This window comes from Pelodiscus sinensis, chromosome 5, assembly GCF_049634645.1.
Source record: "Pelodiscus sinensis isolate JC-2024 chromosome 5, ASM4963464v1, whole genome shotgun sequence".
NCBI lineage: Eukaryota > Metazoa > Chordata > Testudines > Trionychidae > Pelodiscus > Pelodiscus sinensis.
Genome location: NC_134715.1, coordinates 62,565,020 through 62,588,204, shown reverse-complemented (window position 1 = coordinate 62,588,204; position 23,185 = coordinate 62,565,020). Strand labels below are relative to the sequence as shown.

At 43.0% G+C, this 23,185-nt stretch overlaps 1 protein-coding gene across 7 annotated transcripts in view; it reads left to right on the top strand.

The window, feature by feature from the left end:
* The window catches only part of MARCHF1 (membrane associated ring-CH-type finger 1), a 711,901-nt gene that overhangs the window by 545,106 nt on the left and 143,610 nt on the right, over window positions 1–23,185 (top strand). The window lies entirely within an intron of this gene.

The following is a 23,185-nucleotide window of genomic DNA, read 5'->3' as shown; positions in this document are numbered from 1 at the left end:
TATGGCATTATTGTAGCTGATGTCACAAAATATTTGTGCCAGATATGCTAAAGATTCATATGTCCCTTCGTGCTTCAACCACCATTCCGGAGAATATGCATCCATGCTGATGGTGGATTCTGCTCAGTAATGATCCAAAGTAGTGCAGATTAATAATTGTTCATTTTCATCATGTGAAAGAGATGCCACCAGCAGGAGGCTGATTTTATTTTCCCGGTGGTTTGGGTTTTGTTGTTTCTGTATTGGAGTGATGCTCTTTTAAGACTTCTGAAAGCATGTTCCATACCTTGTCACTCAAATTTTGGAACTCACCTCAGATTTTTAAACCTTGGGTTGAGTGCTGCAACTGTCTTTCGTGATCTCACCACCTTTGCGTTTAGTCAAATCTGTGGTGACGATGTTCATAAAACAAACATACATGCTGTGTCATTCTCAGATACTTTTATAACATGAAATATATGGCAGAATGTGGGTAAAATAGAGCAGGAGGTACAGTTGTCCCCCAAGGAGTTCAGTCATCAATTTAATTAATACTTTTTTTTTGTAATGAGCATCATCAGTATGGAAGCATATCTTCTGGAATGGTAGCCAAAGCATGAAGGTGCATATGCATGTTTTGCATATCTGGCATGTAAATACCTTGGATGCCAGGTGCTAATGTGCCATGTGAATGCCTATTTTCAATTTCAGGTGCCATTGTAAGTAAGAAGTAGGCAGCATTATTGTTTGTTAATATGAACAAATTGATTTGCATTAGCAATTGGCTGAACAGGAAGTAGGACTCAGTGGACATGTAGTCTCTAAAGATTTATACTGTTTTGGTTATGGATATAGTTATGAAAAAAAATCTATATTTGTAAATTGTACTTTCACAATGAAGAGATTACGCAACAGCTCTTGTATCAAGTAAATTGAAAAATACTATTTTTAATCATTTTACAGTGCAAATATTAGTAGTAAAAATAATATAAAGTAAGCTCTGTACACTTTATATTCTGCTGTAATTAAAATAGTATATTTTAAAACATCCACAAATATTTAATAAATTTCAATTTGTATTCTATTGTTTAAGAGTGCGATTAAAACTGCAATTAATCAAAATTAATTTTTGAGTTAATTGCATGAGTTAATTGAAAATAATTGGGAGTCTTATTTTAAATTAAAGAAAAAACATTTAATATTGTTTGGGTTTTTTAGCTTGGAAAATATAATTATGTAAAATCTTAAGAATGTTTCAGAAGGTCTGTTACCATACAGATAATCAAACTCCCTTTGTTTTAAGAAGAAAACTGACATGTTTAAATACATTTGTTATTGAAGACCATGCACATCATAGTATCTTTACTGGGCATTTTTCTATGTTTCAAACTGCAGTTATCCAGATGTTGATATCATCAGTCCTTACTAGTTCTAAAAGGCTTTTCATTGGGGCCAGATGTAGTATGCATTTTTCTCAAATCTAGAGGCTTTCATTGGCAGCATGTAGGAAATATCTCTGTGTTTGTTTCACTTACTCAGCATGAGCACTGCTCAGCATCATTTTCTGCTAGATTCTGAACATGCTATCTATATGTTAGTTTGCAGTGTAACTCTAACACAAACTCAGATAATGATATCACAGGTGTACAATTGTTGCCTGCAATGAATAAGTTATTGGAATCAAGATCAATTGCAATTGAAAGCATGGAAGCTACAAATTTAGAAAATATGTGCTTTTAGGTCTGAATATTCCTAACCTTGTCTAATTCCTGAAGCACAGTAGAATTGGCTGTAATGAATACTCATGTTAGTCAATTCTGTGTCTTGTGTTCTAGATTTGTGGCTGCTGTTAATTATGAACCAGATTCTACTACCCTACTTTACCTTGACTAATCTTATACTATACTATACTATACTATACGCATACATTAAGGTATAGGAAAGTTTTGATTTTTTTTGTCTTGCTAATGTTCTTTACAATTTGTTGATATTTTTCCTTTTATCTCATTCCCTGAAGTGTCAATGAACTCAGCAGCAGGAACAAAAAAATCTGTTCTCTACAGCTATACTGCCATGAACTATGGTCCTGTCAGATCTCATAAGCTAAGCAAGTCTGGGTCTGGTCAGTACATGAAACTAGGCAAGATAAAAATAAGTCTGCAAAATAGACAGGGATTTTGTGCTAAGATTGTATTTATTGTATCTGCAGAAGCTATTCCTGGAATTTTGGCAAAGCTGTCCTTTGCCTACCATATTTTTTTCTGATATTTTTCTTTTAAAATAAAAATCAAAGGACAATGTGTTTATCTTTTACGTCCATATATCTTAAGGGATTATCTTTATCAAGAAATTCTGAGATAATGCCAATTCTGAGATAATGCCAATATAGTAATTATGAGATAATGCCAGTGCTCATTTCCTAAGGTCTTACACTTGATCATGTAGCCTTGCTTTATATAACCATGTAAAATACAGTCTTTTGTGGTATGTGCTACTGACATACAGAAATGGCCAAGCAATACAAAGCAATATTTGACTTTTTCTTTATTATAGCATGTGCCAGTGGTATGTAGTATTGACCACAAGCTGATTTTATTTTTGTTCTTGCACATAAAGGATGTCAGAATTTGCATAGTGGTTAATTATATGTGGGAGGAGCACCCCATTGTTATGCTGCTTTATCCCAGGTTAGTGGGAATCTCATTGAATTAAGAAAAAGAGAACTGATATGGAGCCACATAATTATGAACTTTATATGTCTGCATGGTCTGAGTATTTAGTCAGTGCAGACAAATTCATCAAAATCTGTCTGAACATTCACTGAAGGCAGTGTAAAACCAGATGTCTGTGCAAAATACGTTGTATCTGTTGAAGACATCAGACTGGTGTATTTTTAAAGAATGGTAGTTTGTTTTTAACTGTCAGAGTGCTGTATGTGATGTATCAAGGCTGAAGATGAACGGTGTATCTATGAACGCAGTATCCATTAATACCTCTCATATACATAGATGCAAAAAGTATTATGTCTAAAAGCTACTCAAAGTCCGTAAGTCTGATCTGTTATGTCAAAGTGTTAGTGTTGATAGCGTATAATTACCTAGAATGAAATTCAGCTTCCGTTCACACTAATCTCAGTGGTTCCATGGGACTGCACAGGTGTAACTGAGAATTGAATTTGACCTCTAATATACTCATACCCCTTTGCAGTATCTAAGGACCTTATGCTAAAGGCTGATTTGGGGAGGGTGAGAGGTTAAGAGTCTTAAGCTCAGGTCCTCCCTCTCAAAAAAAATTCCTTGACAGGTAAAATTGAGAATGAAATGGCTGGGAGCAGGATACCAAGGAATATGAAATACTGGGCCCCAAATTTCTCATAACTGTTGATAACTAACTCTGAATTTCTTAGTTGTTAAATCAGACCCTCAGTATACTTCAAAGTAGTTATTTGTCTGCATGGTACATTTACAGGGGAAGCAGACATTCATCTGCCTTCATGAATTATTCAGACAGTTGAGTTACCATACAAAGATGGAAAAGGTGTTATGTTCAAAGGCTTACCTAGAGTCACTAGCTTCATTAGAAGCAGTCTTATTGGAAAATAATAATTAAAATTTCCAATGTGTTTTAATGTGATGAAAGGCCAAGAGGAAAAAAGAGCAGGAGGACAGGACTGGATGCAGGCTAAAAGTGAAAGTAGCAGAGAAGTTCTGTCAGGTCCAAATGAAATCCTGGACCTAGGTCTGCAGGTTACCAATTTATTTTTACACAGTAGTTTCTTTATCTGTCAACTTGTAGGTATGATATTCCTAATTTCTGGTCTATTAGTATCTGAACATTACCAACTTCACCTGACATATTACTGTATAATTAATGGTATGACTACTTCTAAATTTTGGATCTATGCTCTTTTAACTATGCAGTACTATATATTATTTCCTGAATTATGTTTTCAGTAGTATAGCTGAAAGAATGGTTCTGCACAGGGGTGTAAATATTTAACTGTTTCTCTTAATCTTATCTCTTTATTTTCTGCTATTGACCTTGGAGTTCTTTCAAAGACAAAACTCTCTCAAGGGTTTTTATACTTCAAAAGATATACTTATATGTGCTACTTCCAAGAAACATGTTGTAGTGGGGTGGACTGGCTGCTCACTGAGCTGGAGGCAGAGGAACCCCTCCGGGAGCCATTTTGGGCGCAGCCTAGCCCCACCTCATCACCTGACTGGAAGTCAGTGGGCGGGGCTAGGACTCTAAATAACCAGGCTGAGAACTCAGTCGGAGCCCAGCCTCGGCTCTCTGCCACAGAGGCCGAGACCTAGCTCAGAACTCCAACTGCCTCTGACCATGAGGCGTACCCCGAACTCCCTGACCAGGAGACAAAGACCTGGCTAGGTCCGCCAGCAGGCCTGCCCTCTGACCCAGAGGAACTAGAGGCCTGCCCAGTGCTCCCTGTTGGGGAGTCTGGGGCATGGCTCGGGCAACCGAGGGTCACTGATCCCGAGGACCTTCCTGAACCCCAGGACCCACCTGAGCCCCAGCGTACGCCTGCCCCAAGGGATCGGGAGTGGCTGCCTGAGCTCTGGCACCCGCCTGTACCCCTGGTCTGTGAGTGCCTGCTGAACCTGCAGGCCCTGCCGGCTGTACCCGGGAACCTGGAAGACCTGACTGACCTGAGGGACCTGCCTGCCCCCCAGTCTTCACTGGTATCTTGGGACCAGGGGGACCAGCTGGACCCCGAGGACTCGCTTGAACCATGGTGCCAGCCTTCACCCCAGGACCAGAGGGACCTGCCCGATCTACCTGTCGGGCCTGCCTCAGAGGACCTGCCAGACCACAAGGACCATCCTGGACACCCATGCCTGCTGCAGCCAGCCTACTGGCTGGAACCCAGGGACCTAGAAGCTGCTGAGGTCTGGATCAGGCCACCGGGGCTCCTGCCGGAGGAGACGCTCTCCAACTCCCCGTGGAACCTGCCAACCTCCCCGTGGAACCAGGCACCTGCTGAGGGGGAGAAAGGCAGTGGCCCAGGGAATAGCACAGGCTGATAAAGGCCCTTGGTCAGTGGATTGTGGACCAGAGCCCTCTGCTGAGTCAGCAGCAGCTGCTCTGCTGCATCCAGGGCCCTGGTCCAGGACGCAGTGGAGTGTGTGGGCCTGGGGCCCCCCTCTCCCCTCACCACCCTCACTGCAGATGGACCACCTGCAATCCTCCTGAACAAGGAAACCCCAAACCTGTGGTGTTTGTAGCCATGCCCTGAACCAGAGCTTGGCCCCTCCTTGCCTTAAACTGCCAACTGTGTTTGTCTACAGCCCAGCCTGTACCCAGGTCTGGGCCTCTTAAAGGGACAGGACGATTGTTGCTGCCCGGCCTGAGCCAGGGCTAGGGACCTCTTAGTCAAGGGCTCTACTGCCCGACCTGAATTCAGCCAGGGCCTCTTGAACTTGGGCACTGCTAGTTACTCCCCGCCCTGACTGAGGGCCAGCACATCTTAAACTGTGAGGGTTTGTGGCTTGCTCTACTGGGGGTTCTGGAACTGTAGTGAACTCTTTACCTCTGGCCCAGACCTGAAGCAAGGCCCGGTCCTTGGACTAATTGCCCGTTGCTCCGACCTGATGTAAGGCTGGGAACCAGACTAACAGGACTCTTGATTTGAAGGATTATTTTAACGGGAGTGTAGTGGGGCAGACTGGCCGCCCACTGAGCCGGAGGCAGAGGAACCCCCCCGGGAGGCCTACACATGTATTAAGAGGAATGTATTAACATTTCTTTTTTTTTGGTTAGTGCTTTGTTGTCCTACCACTAAAAAGCACACGAACATACAAATGCAGCACATAACTGGTTAATAATAACTGCATGTAGATGTTTGTCTGATTTGTTCTGCTATACATTCTTTGGTGATATGTGAATTTTAATTTTTATCAGATAAATAGTATAAATCAGTATTAATTAGGATTTGTCAGATTTCTCTAATTGGTTTAGGTGATACAATTCAAAATATGGAATTACATTTTTTTTAAAGATGTACAGATGAACTGTAATGATCATGTCTAATGAGAGGAATGAAGGACATCAGGCAGGCACTTACTGTATACCATGATAAGTTGATGAGATCAAACCACTAATTAAGATCAAGAAAAACTATAACCCTTGTCAATAATTCAAGAACCCCAGCCATGCAAACAGTAAACAAACAAGCCATCTTTTAAAGTTACCAAGCAATAACTGTGTACTATCTGTTGCATGAATTATAATTTGAAATTCAAGAAATGAATAGTTAAGACAACCATGCATTTTACATTCCCTACATAATAAATGTCTCTATCAAGTAAAGAGCCATGTGTATAAGGAATTAATAACTCTCTGTAATAAACCACACAACTCCATAGGCAGGACAGTATATTAGTCTTTCAACACAAAGTTCATGGTTCAGCTTACATTCTTTCTGAAAGAGCATCATGATTGCAACAATATATTGGTACCTCTTTTTTGCTTTCATGATAATCCATGCATAATGCTCCTATTGACAAGAACAAGCCATAATGCAATCCACGACAAAAGCCATATCTTTACATGATTGAATGTAATTTTCTCAAACTGCCAATGCAGGAGTTTCAAAGAGATTCAAGGATATGGAAAGTCCTTGAAGGGGCAATAAAAAGTAATTTTTGAAGAAACACAAGACAAATTTTAACCAAAGGTTAAAATTGTAAATCAAGATACATTTCTAGTGATCTCTTTATTTCCAATTGTGCCAACCAAGTAAAACTGCCAATTTTCAGCCCAAATTGGTTTTCCAAGCTTAAGTTATTCTGGGGTTGAAAAAGGACTTAGAATAAAAAGTGGTTACAACCTTGGCAGTGAAGGCTGCCATCTCTCCATAATGTGAGTATATTGTCTTGATAAAAGAGGCACTTGCTGTTAACTCATATGTACTGTGCTATAGTTTCAAATACTTAAATCAAGTCAAGACTGTAGCCCTTTATTTACAAGTGGAAAAATGGAACTCAGATAATAATAGACAATTCAGACTGTTCAAGCTCAGCCTTTGCATTCCAAGCATAGACATATCCACACACAAACTGTTCTTTAACACTTTTCTTTGTGAAGCTACTAAATGGGCTGAGATGTCTGACTTCATTTTTGAACCTGTATACTGGATGTGAACAAAATGGCCAACAATACTTCACTGCTATAATGTTAACATCAAGTAAGTATTGCAGCTTTAGAAGGGAGACAGGATTAAAAATTGAATGTAGTCCTGTAATCTAGTAGGATAAATCAGTAATAAAACATGAAAGTGTGTGTGTTTATAATGTCACATGTATGTGAACAGGTCTTGCAGAAAAGAAGAAATGACCCACTGTTGCTAAATTTTTTCTCTTTTACCCCTCTCCAAAGAAAATAATGTCTGTGTATTGGTGATCTTTATACGAAACATGGTCAAAATAAAATAGGACATTGTTTGTTTAAGGTACTAGCTGGCCTTTAATCTCGCAACTTTTCTACTCTGGCCAGTTTATAGAAGCATAAATCATTGTTGCCTTCAGCACAGTTCTCCAGAATCTACTGCAAAACCCTGGAAAGTATACTTCAGCAGTGGGAAGTCAAATAAATTAAAAATAACAAAACTTAAGAGTGTCTGAAGAGAAAAATAGCCTTATAACGGCTTAAATCAGTTTGTTTCCCTAGTTTTACAGGCCACCTGGTCAGAACTTGGATTTTGATTTAGAATTCTGCCCTTCTGTCTCAACTGCAACCCAGGACATGGGATTTAGTCCCATTGGCAGGGGATAGAAAACCTTTTGGGTACTGCTGAAAGAGTGGGGAGAGAGATTCTTGAGTTTTTGCATCTAGCCAACCAAAAGTGAATGAGGGGCGCTCAACACACCTTGTGAGACTGCCAGAGTACATTTTCAGTGGAGTAATTAGTTAATTTGAGGGGAGTAATTAGAGCTAATTGTCTTGGCTCCAGCATTATTCTCCTCCAGGCATAAAAGATCTCTTTGAAGAGTAGGTGGCCTTTCCACTCTTAGGCTACGTCTAGACTGGCATGAATTTCCGAAAATGCTTTTAACAGAAACGTTTTCCATTAAAAGCATTTTCGGAAAAGCACGTCTAGATTGGCAGGATGCTTTTCCGCAAAAGCACTTTTTCCGGAAAAGCGTCCGTGGCCAATCTAGACGCGGTTTTCCGCAAAAAAGCTCCGATCGCCATTTTCGCTATCGGGGCTTTTTTTCGGAAAACAGTACTACACTGTCTACACTGGCCCCTTTGCGCAAAAGTCTTTCAGAAAAAGACTTTTGCCCGAATGGGAGCAGCATAGTATTTCCGGAAAAGCACTGATGATTTTACAGGAGATGGTCAGTGCTTTTCCGGAAATTCAAGCGGCCAGTGTAGACAGCTGGCAAGTTTTTCCGCAAAATCATCTGATTTGCGAAAAAACTTGCCAGTCTAGACACAGCCTTAATGTGTGTAGTGCCCTGGCTGGATGGCCCATGCTATATCACTTTTCTAGAGGTTTGGAAGAGATTTTCCAACTGGCTCTTGTTGGATTGTTTTTTTTAACTTCCTCACCACATCCCAGAGGTCTGACCAGTTAGTTTAAGATCTCTAAAAGGAAAAAGAAAACTAAATTAAAATCAAAACAGAACATTGTTGCAACCTGAAGCTAATGCCCAATACGATAGAGTTTGGGGGTAACCAGATTTTGGCGTAAACCTGAACATGGCACCACACTGGATTGGTTGGGGATGTTGGGTGATTTTTAGTCTCGTATAGACTGTGTCATTCTTTTGAGCATCCTCATCCCTTTGAGGGGACTGTGTTGGGAACCACAGCCTTACCTTTTTTTATACTGTGGACTGGTATCGTTTTATTTACATAGTTGAATATTCATTATGCAAATAAATATGCAAACATGCAAATATATGTTACTGGTCTGTTAAAAGCCCTGGCCCCCAGAGCCGCCTCCACCAGCCGGCTTCAGTTCCATCAGTTGCCAAGTGTTGAATGGCTGCTGAAGCTGGCTGTTCCCGGCAGCTCTGGGGGCCAGCACTGAGGTACACCCTGGCCCCTTGAGCCTCCCAGTGCCAGCCCTAACTCCTAGAGCCCCCCCATCTCTCCACTACCTCCCAGCGCCAGCCACTGACCCCAGAGTCCCCTGCACCCAACCTCCACCAGTGCCAGCCTCCTGCACTGAGCCCCCCAGTGCCAACCCCCATACCAAAAGTCTCAGAGCCAGCTCCCTGCCCCTTATAGTCCCCACCACCAAATCCCCCCATGCTAGCCTCCTGTTTCCAGAACCCCACTGTACCCCCCCCCAGACTCTCCCTGTGCCAGTCCCCTGATGCCAGAGCTCCCCAGTACCAGCCCTGCCCCTGTAGCTCCACCACTACTAGGCCCGTCCCCAGAACCCCCCAGTGCCAGCTCCCTACCCCGTATGTCCAGTGCTCCCCATGTCAGTCCCCACCTCTTAGAGCTCCCCACCCCTTAGAGCTCCCCAGTACTAGCCCCACTCCAAGTCTCCCAGTATGAGCTCTGCCCCCAGAACCTCCAGTGCCAGCACCCTGCCTCTTAGAGCGCCCCCCCCAGCCACCCTCACGAAGCTCTGCACTGCTTCCTGGTTCGCATGTCCTGGGCTCTGAAAAACCCTTCCAGCACACACTAAACTGCTCTTCTGCACCCAGGGGGAGACTGTGCCCCTGCCCAGTGTAGGTTAGCTGAGAAGTGGGACAGGACACACCTCTTCTAACCGCCATGGTGGGAGGGGAGGCACTGGGCAGTGTACCGCAGCACCCAGAGAGACTGTGGCCTAGTAGCCAGCGGTTCATAGTCTGGCACTGGTCCGCAGACCGGCGATAGGTGTCCTCTGGTGTAAGGGATCCTGGCATGAGCTGAATCCCAAATATTAGCCAGAGGTGGGAGGGGAGCTGAGTTTTGTCACTCCCCGCTCTCTATTGAATTAGATTGTCTGTGGATCCAAACAGTTATTTGATATTTAAAGGGATGGTGGGGAATGGGGAGTTCACATGAATTGCCTCTCCCCTCCCCTAGTAGTTGGGATTAATTTAGTAACATTGCAGCACGCTGCATGTTCTAGGTAATATTTCCTGCATGTCAAGATCAACTAATCAAACCCCAGTACAAATTTCTGTGAAGATTGCCATGTTCCAGAAAACTGAGTTCTGTACCTCACATCCAGTATAATATTTCCTGTTAATTACCTATTTTGCATCTTTGTTTTAATATTAAATAAATAAATTGGTTCAAGTATAATAAGTCCTCTCCTGAATTGTTTTAGAATACTGAGTGTGAATGGAACTTTCTGGCTAGCTACACATGAAACTGAATATTTTCCCCCCTCTTTTATTGAAATAAGCAATTGACTCTGTAAAAAGCTAAAATATATTGGGTTCTAATTATGGTGCCATGACTTTGACTTAAGTGAATGTCTATTGTGTTTCAAAATTTCTTCTGGCATTTTGGAATGAAGTTGCAGAATTCATGTGTTCTAAACCTGTAATTATGTAATCCATAAACTCTTTACCCAATACACATTTCACCCATAACAAAATCTATTTGGGGTGAAATGCATATTGATAAGAGTTTATGGATTATATAATTACAGGTTAAGTTCTTCTAAAAGAAGTGATGTAGAAAACCTACTCAGAGCTTATTCTTTCTTGCATGTTCTGCAGTGTTCATTAGTACATAGAAGATGTTTACAGGGACAGAAATAACTACTTGAGTTCCTATACAAGTTTTGTCAATAGGATTTTTAAACTGATGACTGTTGAGCTCAGCATAATTCTGTTTGTCAGCACCCTTTCTTAGATATTGCCTTTTGAAATGTATTGAAGACTAAATTGAAGGGTCACTGGAAGAGCAAGTGGTATCAGTATGGCACTTTGATACATACGAACTGTTTTATATCCTTTATTATCATGTTAGCATTTCTGGTGCCAGTAATAAACAGGGAGTATATAAACATGCATTTTGCTGGGCCAGTTCCAGCTAATGGTCTTCCAAGGTCTGCAATCTGCTTATGTTTTCCTGATGCTTTAGAGGAAAGCAAGCAGATCAACTCATCATGCAAAATATGAACAGTAAAAGTTCTAATCCATTAGATTACTTAATATCTATTCTATCCACCTGACAGGGCATGGCTGCTTTTTACAGCAAATTTTCTAATGCTTTGTCCACTCCATATTTGAAAGTCCCAAGCAAAGGGACTGCCACTGTTTTTTGAGAAACTACTATACCATCTAATGAAACTCATTTATCGACTTTCTCCTGATATTCAACCTAATACTTTTCCTTTCTTAATGTTATAGTCCTTCATACTGTCTTAAATAATCCTTGGGGTTTATGTCCTTGATAATATCATTACAATCAGAAAAGTGACTCAGTAGAAATGGCTTCCTGGGGTTCCATTCATATTGGCTGCGTCTAGACTGGCAAATTTTTCCGCAAAATCAGCTGCTTTTGCAGAAAAACTTGCCAGCTGTCTACACTGGCTGCTTGAATTTCTGCAAGAACACTGATGATCTCATGTAAGAAAATAGTACTTCTTGCGGAAATACTATGCTGCTCCCATTCGGGGGAAAAGTCCCTTTTGCGCAAAGCTTTTGTGCAAAAGTGCCAGTGTAGACAGCTCAGATTTGTTTTGCGCAAAAAAGCCCCGATCGCGAAAATGGCATCTCTGCCAATCTGGACGCTCTTTTCTGCAAATGCTTTTAACGGAAAACTTTTCTGTTAAAAGCATTTGCAGAAAATCATGCCAGTCTAGACAAAGCCATTGTGTTTACATGACTCCAGCTCAAATGTGCTCAGTTTTACTCATTGCAAGTAAAAATGTTTAAGTAACTCGCAGCCTTGCAAACTCAGTGTGATCTGAAAATCAAAATGGATTCTTTCTAGCTTGTGTAACATCCCTCTGCTACAGAAGTGCAGCCACATTATCTCCAAATTATCCAAAGTGGTTGCACAAGTGTAACTGAAGAAAAAATTTAACTCTGTAATTGAAGCTTAATTAACAATTCTGTTGATAATACAGGAAAAGAAATAAAAATCCAGTTCAATCTCTTTTATTTGTATTGGCCACATGTGGTCTTACTAGATCAAATTTACTCCCCCCCAAAAACTAAATATTGATTAAATTAACGGATCAGACTCTGAATACAAACAAGTCGTGAGCATCCTACCTAAATAATAAATTGAAGTTTAAAGTATCTGGAAAGTTGGTTCAAGAATGTTTTATTTTTTTTCTTCCTGTTTAGGAGGTCGTCATTAGTAGATGTGCACTGTATTTAATTGTATCACATTATTTTATGCATCTTACTAATTGTATAGTTTTGTAACCAAGATGCGAAGTTATTTACTGACTCGCTTGACAATCCATGATGACCTGGATTGGTTTCGTTCACATGTGTAATTGTAGAAGTTATTGATCATTCATTTATTCCAGCTCTTTATTTTATTTTTGTTAAGAAAAGCACACTTTGAAGGTTAGTTTTCCCCAGAATAAAATCAACTTGGATTTAAAATTAATAAGCAAGTTTGTAATAAAGGACAGGTTTGTGGATTGGTAGAACTAAAGGCCAGATAGAACTATTATGGTCATCTAGTCTGACCATCTGTATTACAGAGGCCATTGAATTTTCCCAAAATAATTCCATGAGTGTAACATTTACTAAATATGCAATCTTGATATAAAAATTGCCAGTGATGGAGAGTCTACCACAACCTGTGTAAATTGTTCGTGATGAATCATTCTCGCTGTAAAATACTTATGCCTCATTTCCAGTCTGACTGTGTATAGCTGTAACCTCCAGCCATTTCACTGCCTTATGTTTCTGTGCTAGATCGAAGAACTCATGATCAAGTATTTGTTCCTGTGTAGGTAGTTATGCACTGTACTCCAGTCACCTTTTAACATACACTCCCTGAGTCTAATAAAGAGTAATCCATTATTTTATCACTATATGGCAAGATTGGATAATAATTTTGTGATGGGAGTCCACGCCAAGATTTTGTTATGTGGTAAAGGGCCACAGTTTTATATGGTGAGGGTGTAGGGTCTGGGATGGATGATGGGTACAGAAGAGAGCTTGGGGTAGGGAACTGGGGTGCAGAAGAGAATGTTAGGCTTGAAAAGGATCTTGAATGAAGGAGGGGGTTGTGATCTGGAGCAGGAAATTGAAGTGCTGGATCTGCCCAGCAGGCCATACTGTGCATACTCCTGCTTTATTCTCTAAACTGTCAATCATTTTCTGAGCCCTCTTTAATTTATCAACACTCTCCTTGAATTCAGGACACCAGATCTGGATACTGTGTACCAGCAACAGAATGCAGGGTAATGTAATCTCTCTTTTCCTACTCAGGTCTGTTCTCCTTATGCATCCTTGGATGGTATTAGCCCTTTTCCCGACAGTGTAATAATATGTTCGGCTGGTTATCCATCTTGGCGTAGAAATATTTTTTCAGAATCACTGTTTCACAGAATAGAGTTCTCCATCCCATGAGTATGACCTTCATGCTTTGTTCCTAGATGTATACATTTAGCCATGTTTAAACATGTCTCCTCATTCCCAACTAGCCAAGTGATTCAGATAACTCTGAATCAGTGAGCTATCCCTTTTATTTATCACTCCCTCGGTTTTTGTTTCTTCTGCAAACTTTTAGTGATTTGCTGTATTAGATGGACAATCTCCGGTCATGTTCACTTTCCAGTCTCTGATCATGTTCACTTTCAAAAGCTTATTATTTGACCCTTGCAAGGAGACATTGATGAAACAGGGCACAACAGTGCTCCTTTACAAGCTTTTCAGTGTTTTCTTTCCCTTCCTTTAATTGTACAGTCCGCTGTACAAAATGCTGTCAGTATCACCCCCATCAGATTGGCTGCGAAGATAATCTTAAAAAATATTTAATGAAATAAAAAAGGTCTGACCAGTCATTAGCCATCCAATTCATAAAAGTCATGTTATAACTAGGAATAACGTATGTCTTGGCACTCGGTATATTTTGCATGGATATGATGTAGCTTTCTTGTATGAAAAGAGACAGATTATCCAGAAAGAAAACTTGGATATGCAAATGAATCAAGAATTTGAAGAACAAATCAAAATCCATTTATAAAGAAATGAATTAATCTCATTTATTATTTTAAATACAAATATGCCAAAAGTACAATTGAAACAGATTGTTTTAAAATATTAGTAATAAACCACCTACACGACACTCCAGTGACATCTTATCAAAACCAAGTTTAGTACTGTAATAAATTGTTAGATTTGTGTGTGCAGCTGGTGCATGAAAAATAGAGTGTAGCTGCAGCAGTGTCAGTGATAGGAGGAGCTATTTGCGCTGTTTACATACCTGTCGGAGACCATGGGCACATACTTGAGGCAGCTAACCACTTGCTCGCCTGTGCTCTATTTTTAGCATGATAACTATATATGAGTGAATGTGGGTATGTCTCCTACACACCTTACCCCCCACTCAAAGTATAGACATTCCTTATGTCATAGTCACTATATTGCTAAAATCCAGTGGCGATACTATCGCTCAGCTAATAGGACCAATAGCACTTTGCAAAGAGTGTTGACATGCTTAGCCAGATTGTCAGAAGTGTACCTTTTTTCTAGTTCCTCTCGCGTCAATAAATTTATGCCCTCAAAGCATCTGACCCATAAGAATACAATATGCCTTGCATGCATTATAAGAGTCTATTTTATGAAAATTGTACTTTTATGAAAATTGTGCCATTCCATTGTAACTGAATTAATGATGGGAGTTCCTGTTTTTACATTATAACACGTGGTTTTGTTTTGTAATGTTTGGGCTAAATATCTCTTTTAATCAGTTGACATAAGTCATTTTATTAGTATGCCTCTGATTCAATGTCTCCCTATTTGAAATAACCTCAGTCAGAGGATCACTCTGGCTTTTTTCCCCTCAGAAGGAGACCACTAGTCTCTCATAAAATGTATGCTATATTTTTAGTTTTCCTTTAGTCAGGGTTACTGGCAGGAATGGTATATGGGGATCCTGTGATGGATTCTGTAATGTTGATAATGAAACCGATGCATAAGGCAGTGGAGAATCCATCTTTCAGGTCTGAAAAACCTGCTGGCATACTTTTAACTACAATAGTGTAAACTAGGGATCTGAAGGACTGCTTGCAATGTAGCCAGCTGAAGTTGTTTAGCTCTACAAGATAATTAACTGTTGATATGTAAATACAGGTCATGCTGGTTTGGGGGAAGGAATCCTGGTGTGGTTATGTAAAACCAATTCCGCCAGGGCTGATGGAGGATTGTTTGTTAGAATGGAATGTGATGTATTATAACTAATTTGGGCTGTTGTGGGGGTCACAAATCATGCTACCCTAAAATGTGGGAACTGTAAAATATGACACCAGTGCCTGCAGGAGAGAGACCATCATTATAAGAGGTCTCCGATAAACAAGCCTCCCACTTCAATAATTGAGTGAACTGAGGTTGGGGGGAAGGGCTTGAGCCAGCCTGTTTCATGCCTGCCAGGTGTGAGCTGTAAGACTGGTTCAACCTGCCCTCCCCTCCCCTTGTTCTAAGGATATACCTAAAGCAGACTCCATTAGGAGTCTTGTTGCTATTCCAGTGGAAGCTGGAATCTTTTGACAGCCTAGGTGTGGCTAAAGAGTTGAAATCACTAAGAGCTGAAATCACTGGTTAGGCCTGGCTCCAGACCCATTGCGACCAGCGGAGCAGCTGGCAGGAATGACTGGCAGGTAAGCGGTAGGAGAGGTAGCAGGTGGCCAGTGGACCACAGGAACAGCGCAAGGGTGGCATGGCCTCAGGCTCAAAGAGTGGAGTCCTCAGGGTGATGTGTCTGGGTCTGCACTGACTGGAGAGAGCCATAAGTGGCACGTTTGAAGTGGGGTGCGGAGAAGGTGACTGAGTGAGCCTGAGAGGCAAAGGACATTGCTCAATTCATTTGAGCTGGGATGGTTACTCATGGGTTGGTTATGAACAGGGCTCAACAAATTATGGAAAACCCTACTTGCCAGAGAAAAAAGGGACTCTGCCTCCCCTCCCCCCAAAAAGTGTTTTTTTTAAATGGCATAAATTCCTAATAAGAATAAGAACAGTAATTACTAATACGTTCTTAATAAATATCACCCAAGTTGTAAATATCTTATAAACTTCTACTTTTTCCCTCTGCTGCCATGTCTCCTCCCCTTGCTCCATCAGCTCCCCTGGTGCCTGCTGCTCCCCAACTTCTCACCCTCCTCTGCTGTCCTGGCTCCTGCCCTTCTCGCTGTCCTCAGCCCTCCTGAGACCTGCCCCCTCCACCAGCCCTTCTCTCCTCCCTGTGCCCACTCCTCCAGTAGCCCCACTCTGATCGTGTGAGCTACCCCTCCTCATCCCTGCTCCTAACACCTCCCTCTACACACCTGCCCTGCCTCTCTCCTCTGTGGCTGGTCCCTCCCCTGCAGGTGTCTGCCCTTCTGCTTCACCCCCAGAACCTCCTGGTACCTGCCCTTCTGCTTCACCCCCAGAATCTCCTGGTACCTGCACCCTCCTGGTTCCTCCCCCTTCCCTCACTGCCCCTGCCCCCTTTGCCCTCTTTTTCCCTGATACCCACCCTCTCAGCACCCTCTGCCCCCATTCCCTTCATGCCCCTGTGCCCTCACACATGCCTTGCTCCATCCCCACCTTCCTCATGTCCAACCCTTCTTTCAAGCCTTCTCCCAGCACCTTCCCCTCCTCCCTCTAGCCCCCAGTGCTCTTACCCTCTCCTCTTCCAGCATCACCCTGTCCCCCTCCCACTGACACCTCCCCTCCTGCCCTTTTCCTCATTGTCTGCACTTGGCCCCCTGCCATTTGTCTCTCCTGCATCCCTGCCCCTTGGTGCCTTCCTCTTTCTTCTTCTTGTTCTTCTTCTCCTGACCTCCTCCTCTTCCCTCCCCTCCCCACAGCCTAGCCCAGCCACTTCCCCTCCCCCAGGGCCAAGCAAAACATTTCCCTCCCACTTTTTTGTCTTTTACAATGGTTTTTTTTTTGGTTTGTTTTCATTTTTGTCCTGGCATTTTAGCCCTATAAATAGCAAATAGCAAATAGCATTTTCATTCATTTTTTTTCCATAAAGGCAAAGGCGCTTCCAGTGAACTCCCCCTTCACTGCTGCTGAGTCACAGCAGCCTTTTCCCTGCCCTATCCAGCCCCTCCCTGTGGGCAAGTACCCCTCGTTCCCAACCCACAGGGGAAACAGGGTGCAGGGACAGCACAGCCAGAGGGGTGCAGGGAACAGTGTGGGGGGAACGGGACTGGGGTGGCGCGGGGAACAGGAGGCACAGAGGCAGAGAGATGCAGGGATCGGGGGGAGCAGTGTGCGGGGTGCGGTGGAGGCACAGGGAATGGGACGTGGGGAACGGGAGGGGCAGAGGGATCGGGGTCTAGGGGCAGTGCAGGGAATGGGCAGCACAGAGCTGGGGGGGAGCAGGGATCGGGGCGTGCAAGGGCAGCGCAGAGCCAGAGGTAGATCAGGGGATCCGGAGTGCAGGGTGTCAGATGGGGTGGGAGCCAGATGGGATGTGGGGCGGGCATAGTGAGCTGGGCGGTCGGCAGGGAGGGTCTCTCGCCGGTGAGGGGCTGGGGCTGTGGCAGGACTGGAGCCGGTGGGGCGGGGCCTGGCTCCGCCACACGCCGCAGCCAGCTGCTGGAGACACGCGGCCAGAGCCGAGTTGTCACGGCCCTTTACAATCGGTGGGGCCACATCACGCCAGCGTCCTAGCGTCTGCCGGCGCCCCGCCTCCTCGCGCCGCAGCTGCACGCAGGCTGCCCGGTGCTGAGTATCACCGCAGTTCCCCCTCCCCGGCAGCACTCTGCTCCTCTGCTGGCTGGCAGATCGGATGGAGCTGCGCTGCCCGTAGTGTGGGCTTCGGCCAGTCCGCCCCTGCACTCGCCAGCTAGCAAAATCTACTTGCCGCGAGCGAGTGCATTTGTCGAGCCCTGGTTATGAACTCTGGTTGTGGTATTTCCCCAAACTAATGCCGTGTGACTTCTCTCCCTCCTTCATTAAAAGCTTTTTCTACGCTCAGACTCTGCGCTTGTGAGTGAGAAAGCATTGCCTCTGAGGCGCCCAGGGGTGTGTGAATTTCCTAGTCTACTGGGTAAGGGCTCGAGCTGGTTCTGTGTGAGATGGAGGAAAAGAGAACCCTAGATATTGAATCTGGCACTGGCTGCTTCTGGCACTACCAGGCAGAAGGGTTACAATAGCATGCATCAGGATCAAACATCTAGAATGTGTGTGCTTACCATTTCTTGCAACAATTTGCCACAATTTACACTATATTATTTGCCCACCTTTTAATGTGTTGACTGGGTTAATGAATTTAGTTCAGAGTGCTAATCCAGCTACAGAAAGCTCCTGAATGTTGTTGTACTGAAGAACAATTAGAAGAAATATTAAGAGCAGGAAATATTCCAAAGATACCATCATGACCTCAGTTTTAGGATGGAAGTCTGATCATTAAGGACTTGATAACTGTAATAAACATATAGTTCACTGACATGCTGGTAAGACTGAAATTTTTTTTCTGACCCTAGTCACTTAATGGAGGTCAGAGTTATAAAGGTTAATTCCCCTATCACCAGGCAAGGGTCAGTACCCACTGACTCCAGGGATTGCAGTCACAATAATGAAAAAGATAGAAACTGAGAGTATAGAAATACTTCGTGAAGGAGCAGTGAAGGTCCTGGTCCCACTGAACTCAATGGGTATTTTGCCATTCACATTAAAGAGAATAGCAGTGACCTTCAGTTAAGATACTATGTAGACAAGTGGAGTGAATAATTCACAGTAAACACTTTGACAAGTTAGCCTTTTTTCTGTATATGAGTTGTCTGTAAAGACTGAGTATTTTTCAATTTGTTTCTTAATTTAAAGAATAGGCATAAGTCTTTGGCTCAAATTGTTTATGCAAATACCAGATTTCAAGTAAGAAATTTACTCTCCAAAAATGTTGTGCAATTCACTGCCTGTATACTTGTTGAATATAATCCCAGAAGAGTAGCTGTTAGTCTGTAACTTTAAAAACAATGAGTGTTCCTGTAGCAACTTAGGGACCAAATAAAATATAAACAATCATGAGTTTTTATGGGCAAAACCCACTTCATTAGATGAATTCATCATGAAAGCTCATGATTGTATATCTATTTGGGTAGTCTCTAAGGTAGGGGTGGGCAATAATTTTCTTAGAGGAGCCTCTTAATTAATTTTGGTACGTGGTCATGGGCTGGCTTCACCTGGAAGGGACAGGGTCTGGGGCCTAACCTCCCCCCAGAGTTGTCTGGATCTGGAGGCTTTGAGTGCAAAACACAGAAAAAGGTTCCTGGCCCCGCCACTACTACATTGCCTGGCAGGTGTCTGGGGTTGCTGCAGTTTTTAAAAGGCTCCTGTTTGTGCTACTATGCCAGCAGGGACTGGAGCCGCGAGCCCTTAAAATTGCTATTTAAAGGGCTTACAGCATCCAGCCCCTCCCACTGTCGCCTCACCTGGGACCCGCCTGGGGTTGCTGCGCCTATGTTAAAGGTTCATGGCTCCAGCCCCTGCCGGGGTAGCGCCGCAACCGTGAGCTGTGAGCCATTTAAATAGGATCTTGCTGCCTATCTTCAGTGGCATGGGCAGCAGAATATAAAGAGAAGAAGGCCAGATGCAGACTGCAGGCCGGATCAAAGTGTTAGCCAGTGCCCACTCCTGCTTGAAGGTCTCACAGGACCAGTCATTGTTGAACATAATATTAGAATAGTTAAGGAATGTGGACACCAACAAGCACAGTTGAAGCGAATTTTCTTTTTGTTGGAGTGAAAATTCATGAAAACTTGCAAGCCATTTGCCCAACTCTTTACTGTTACAAGCTTCCTAAACAATGAGTTTTGAGGTGCAAACCTCTAAAGTTTTCTGGTGTGTTCATTCAGAAATTTCAGTGCTTAGCTGAATTTCATTTTAACTGTTCCAACGGCCTTAAAGTTCTCCCATATATAGGTACTCACAACGTTTACCTGGTCCTTATTTCTAATCCTAACTACAAGTACAGTGTTAACAGCAATTTTCTGAGTATTTCATCAATCTTCATTTCTGTCCTAACTATAGCATGAAGGTGAAAAGGCAAGCAAAATTGAAATAATAGAATCATAGAATACTAGGACTGGAAGGGACCTCAAGAGGTCATCGAGCAGAGCCCCCTGCCCTCATGGCAGGAACAAATTCTGTCTAGACCATCCCTGATAGACATTTATCTAACCTGCTCTTAAATATCTCCACAGATGGAGATTTCACAACCTCCCTGGGCAATTTATTCCAGTGTTTGACTAGCCTGACAGGAACTTTTTCCTCATGTCCAACCTAAACCTCCCTTGCTGCAGTTTAAGCCCATTGCTTCTTGTTCTATCTCCAGAGGCCAAGATGAACAAGTTTTCTCCCTCCTCCTTATGACACCCTTTTAGATACCTGAAAACTGCTATCGTGTCCCCCCTCAATCTTCTCTTTTCTAAACTAAACAAACCTAATTCCTTCAGCCTTCCCTCATAGGGCATGTTCTCTAGCCCTCTAATCATTCTTGTTGCGCTTCTCTGGACCCTCTCCAATTTCTCCACATCCTTCTTGAAATGCGATGCCCAGAACTGGACACAATACTCCAACTGAAGCCTAACCAGCGCAGAGTAGAGCGGAAGAATGACTTTTCGTGTCTTGCTCACAACACACCTGTTAATGCATCCCAGAATCATGTTTGCTTTCTTTGCAACAGCATCACACTGCTGACTCATATTCAGCTTGTGGTCCACTATGACCCCTAGATCCCTTTCTGCCATGCTCTTTCCCAGACAGTCGCTTCCATTCTGTATTTGTGAAACTGATTGTTCCTTCCTAAGTGGAGCACTTTGCATTTGTCTTTATTAAACTTCATCCTGTTTACCTCAGACCATTTCTCCAGATTAGTCGCAACCCCTCCCAGCTTGGTATCATCTGCAAACTTAATAAGTGTACTTCCTATACCAATATCTAAATAATTGATGAAGATATTGAACAGAGCCAGTCCCAAAACAGACCCCCTGTGGAACTCCAATTGTTATGCCTTTCCAGCTGTACCCTTCTATACAAATATTCCAATTGTGTATTATCCCACCAAGTTTCTGTGATGGCACCAATGTCATAATTGTACTTATTTATTAGCACTTCCAGTTCTTCCTGCTTATTTCCCATACTCCTCGCGTTTGTATATAGGCATCTAAGATCCTGATTTGACCTTGCCTCCCAGTTTTGCCCTGACCCTCCTTTCTCTCTGCCATTGTAGCCCACGTTCCCTCCCATTTCCGACCCATCTCCCAGGTCTCCATGTTCTCCGCTTACCTGTGGGCTTTGCTCACCTGTCCCTGTCGAACCTCGTTTAAAGCCCTCCTCACTAGGTTAGCCATTCTGCGTCCAAATAAGGTCTTCCCCCTCCTTGAAAGGTGAACGCCATCCCAGCTTAGCAGTCCTTCCTGGAATAGCATCCCATGGCCAAGGAAGCCAAAGCCCTCCTGGTGACACCATCTTCGCAGCCAGGCATTCACCTCCAGGATGCACCTGTCTCTGCCCGGGCCACTACCTTCGACAGGAAGGATCGAAGAGAATACCACCTGTGCTCCAAACTCCTTCACCCGTACTCCCAGAGCCCTGTAGTCACTCTTGATCCACTCAGTGTCACACCTTGCAGTATCGTTAGTGCCCACATGGATGAGTAGCATGGGGTAGTAGTCAGAGGGCCGGATAATCCTCGACAATGCCTCCGTAACATCTCAGATACGGGCCCCCGGCAGACAGCATACCTCCCGAGATGAAATGTCAGGGCAACACATGGGTGCCTCCATTTTCCTCAGAAGAGAGTCTCCAACCACCACTACCCTACGTTTCCTATTCGCACTGCTGGCAGCAGACCTCCCAACCTTGGGTGTATGGGGATTCTTCTTCTCCAGTGTAGGGGGTGATTGCTGATCTCCTGTATAAAGAAGAGCATAATGGTTTCCTAGTACCACGGAGGGAGGGTTTGGAGCAGGGGTGGAGCAGTGCCTGCTGCCAGTAAGTAACCAGCTGCCAGTGTCCACCCTGAGCCATCTCCTCCTCTACCAGTGGTGTATCCACAGTCCTGTGTACCTGGACACTTACCTCAGCTGTCTCCTCATGAACACAGTCCAGGAATTTCTCATGGATTCATGTTTTAACCCTGCAGAAAATCAGGACCTTTGGTTTTAAATGAGTGATAATTGGCATGGATGTGTGTTCTAACCCTGCAGGAAATCAGGACCTTTGGTTTTAAATGAGTGATAATTGGCATGAGAGGGAGGTTCAGGTTCCTGCTATTTCTGATGAACCAGTTTGTTCAGCTTTAAAAACCAGGCAATTTAACTACAGATGTGGTATATGATGATAAGAATAATACTTAGTACACATCTAGTACTTTCTGCGCACTTCCTAAAACTTTTAATTACTACTTAGGATGAGTCTTGCATTTAGAGAACTATGAGATCAAGTAGTAACACCAGAGGTTAGTTTATACGTATTATGGAAAATTTAAACTACTTAGTAATATGAGACAAAATGCAGGACTATGTAGCACTTTAAAGACTAACAAGCTGGTTTATTAGATGATGAGCTTTCATGGGCAAGACCCACTTCCTCAGATCAAATAGTGGAAGAAAATAGTCACAACCATATATACCAAAGGATACAATTAAAAAAAAAAGTGAACACATATGAAAAGGACAAAAAGTAATATGAGGGCGTCCATCTGCATTGACATTTAGATAACCTGAACTTTACCTCTAAATAGCTGTAGCATAGCAACCTTTTCAATACCATCATTAAGAAAACATCAAATATGGCACTTCCAGAATTGATTTTGTACCTGTGTGAAGGTTTCATGAATAAAATTACTCTCAGAATTCTATATTCTATCTTGTCATTTCTAGAAAGAGGTACTTAGAGAAGCCTCAAGGTATTTAAAACAACAGCTGGTGAATTGGCCATCCATGACTTGGTTATATTCCACATCTGGCCCATTTCCCAACAATAACATAACTAGATTTGAGAGATTCACAAGAAGATGAAAGAGGAACACTTGTGACCTTCTGGGAGTTCACTTTGTGGGAATAAGAATTATCTTAATGCATTCTATTTAGAAA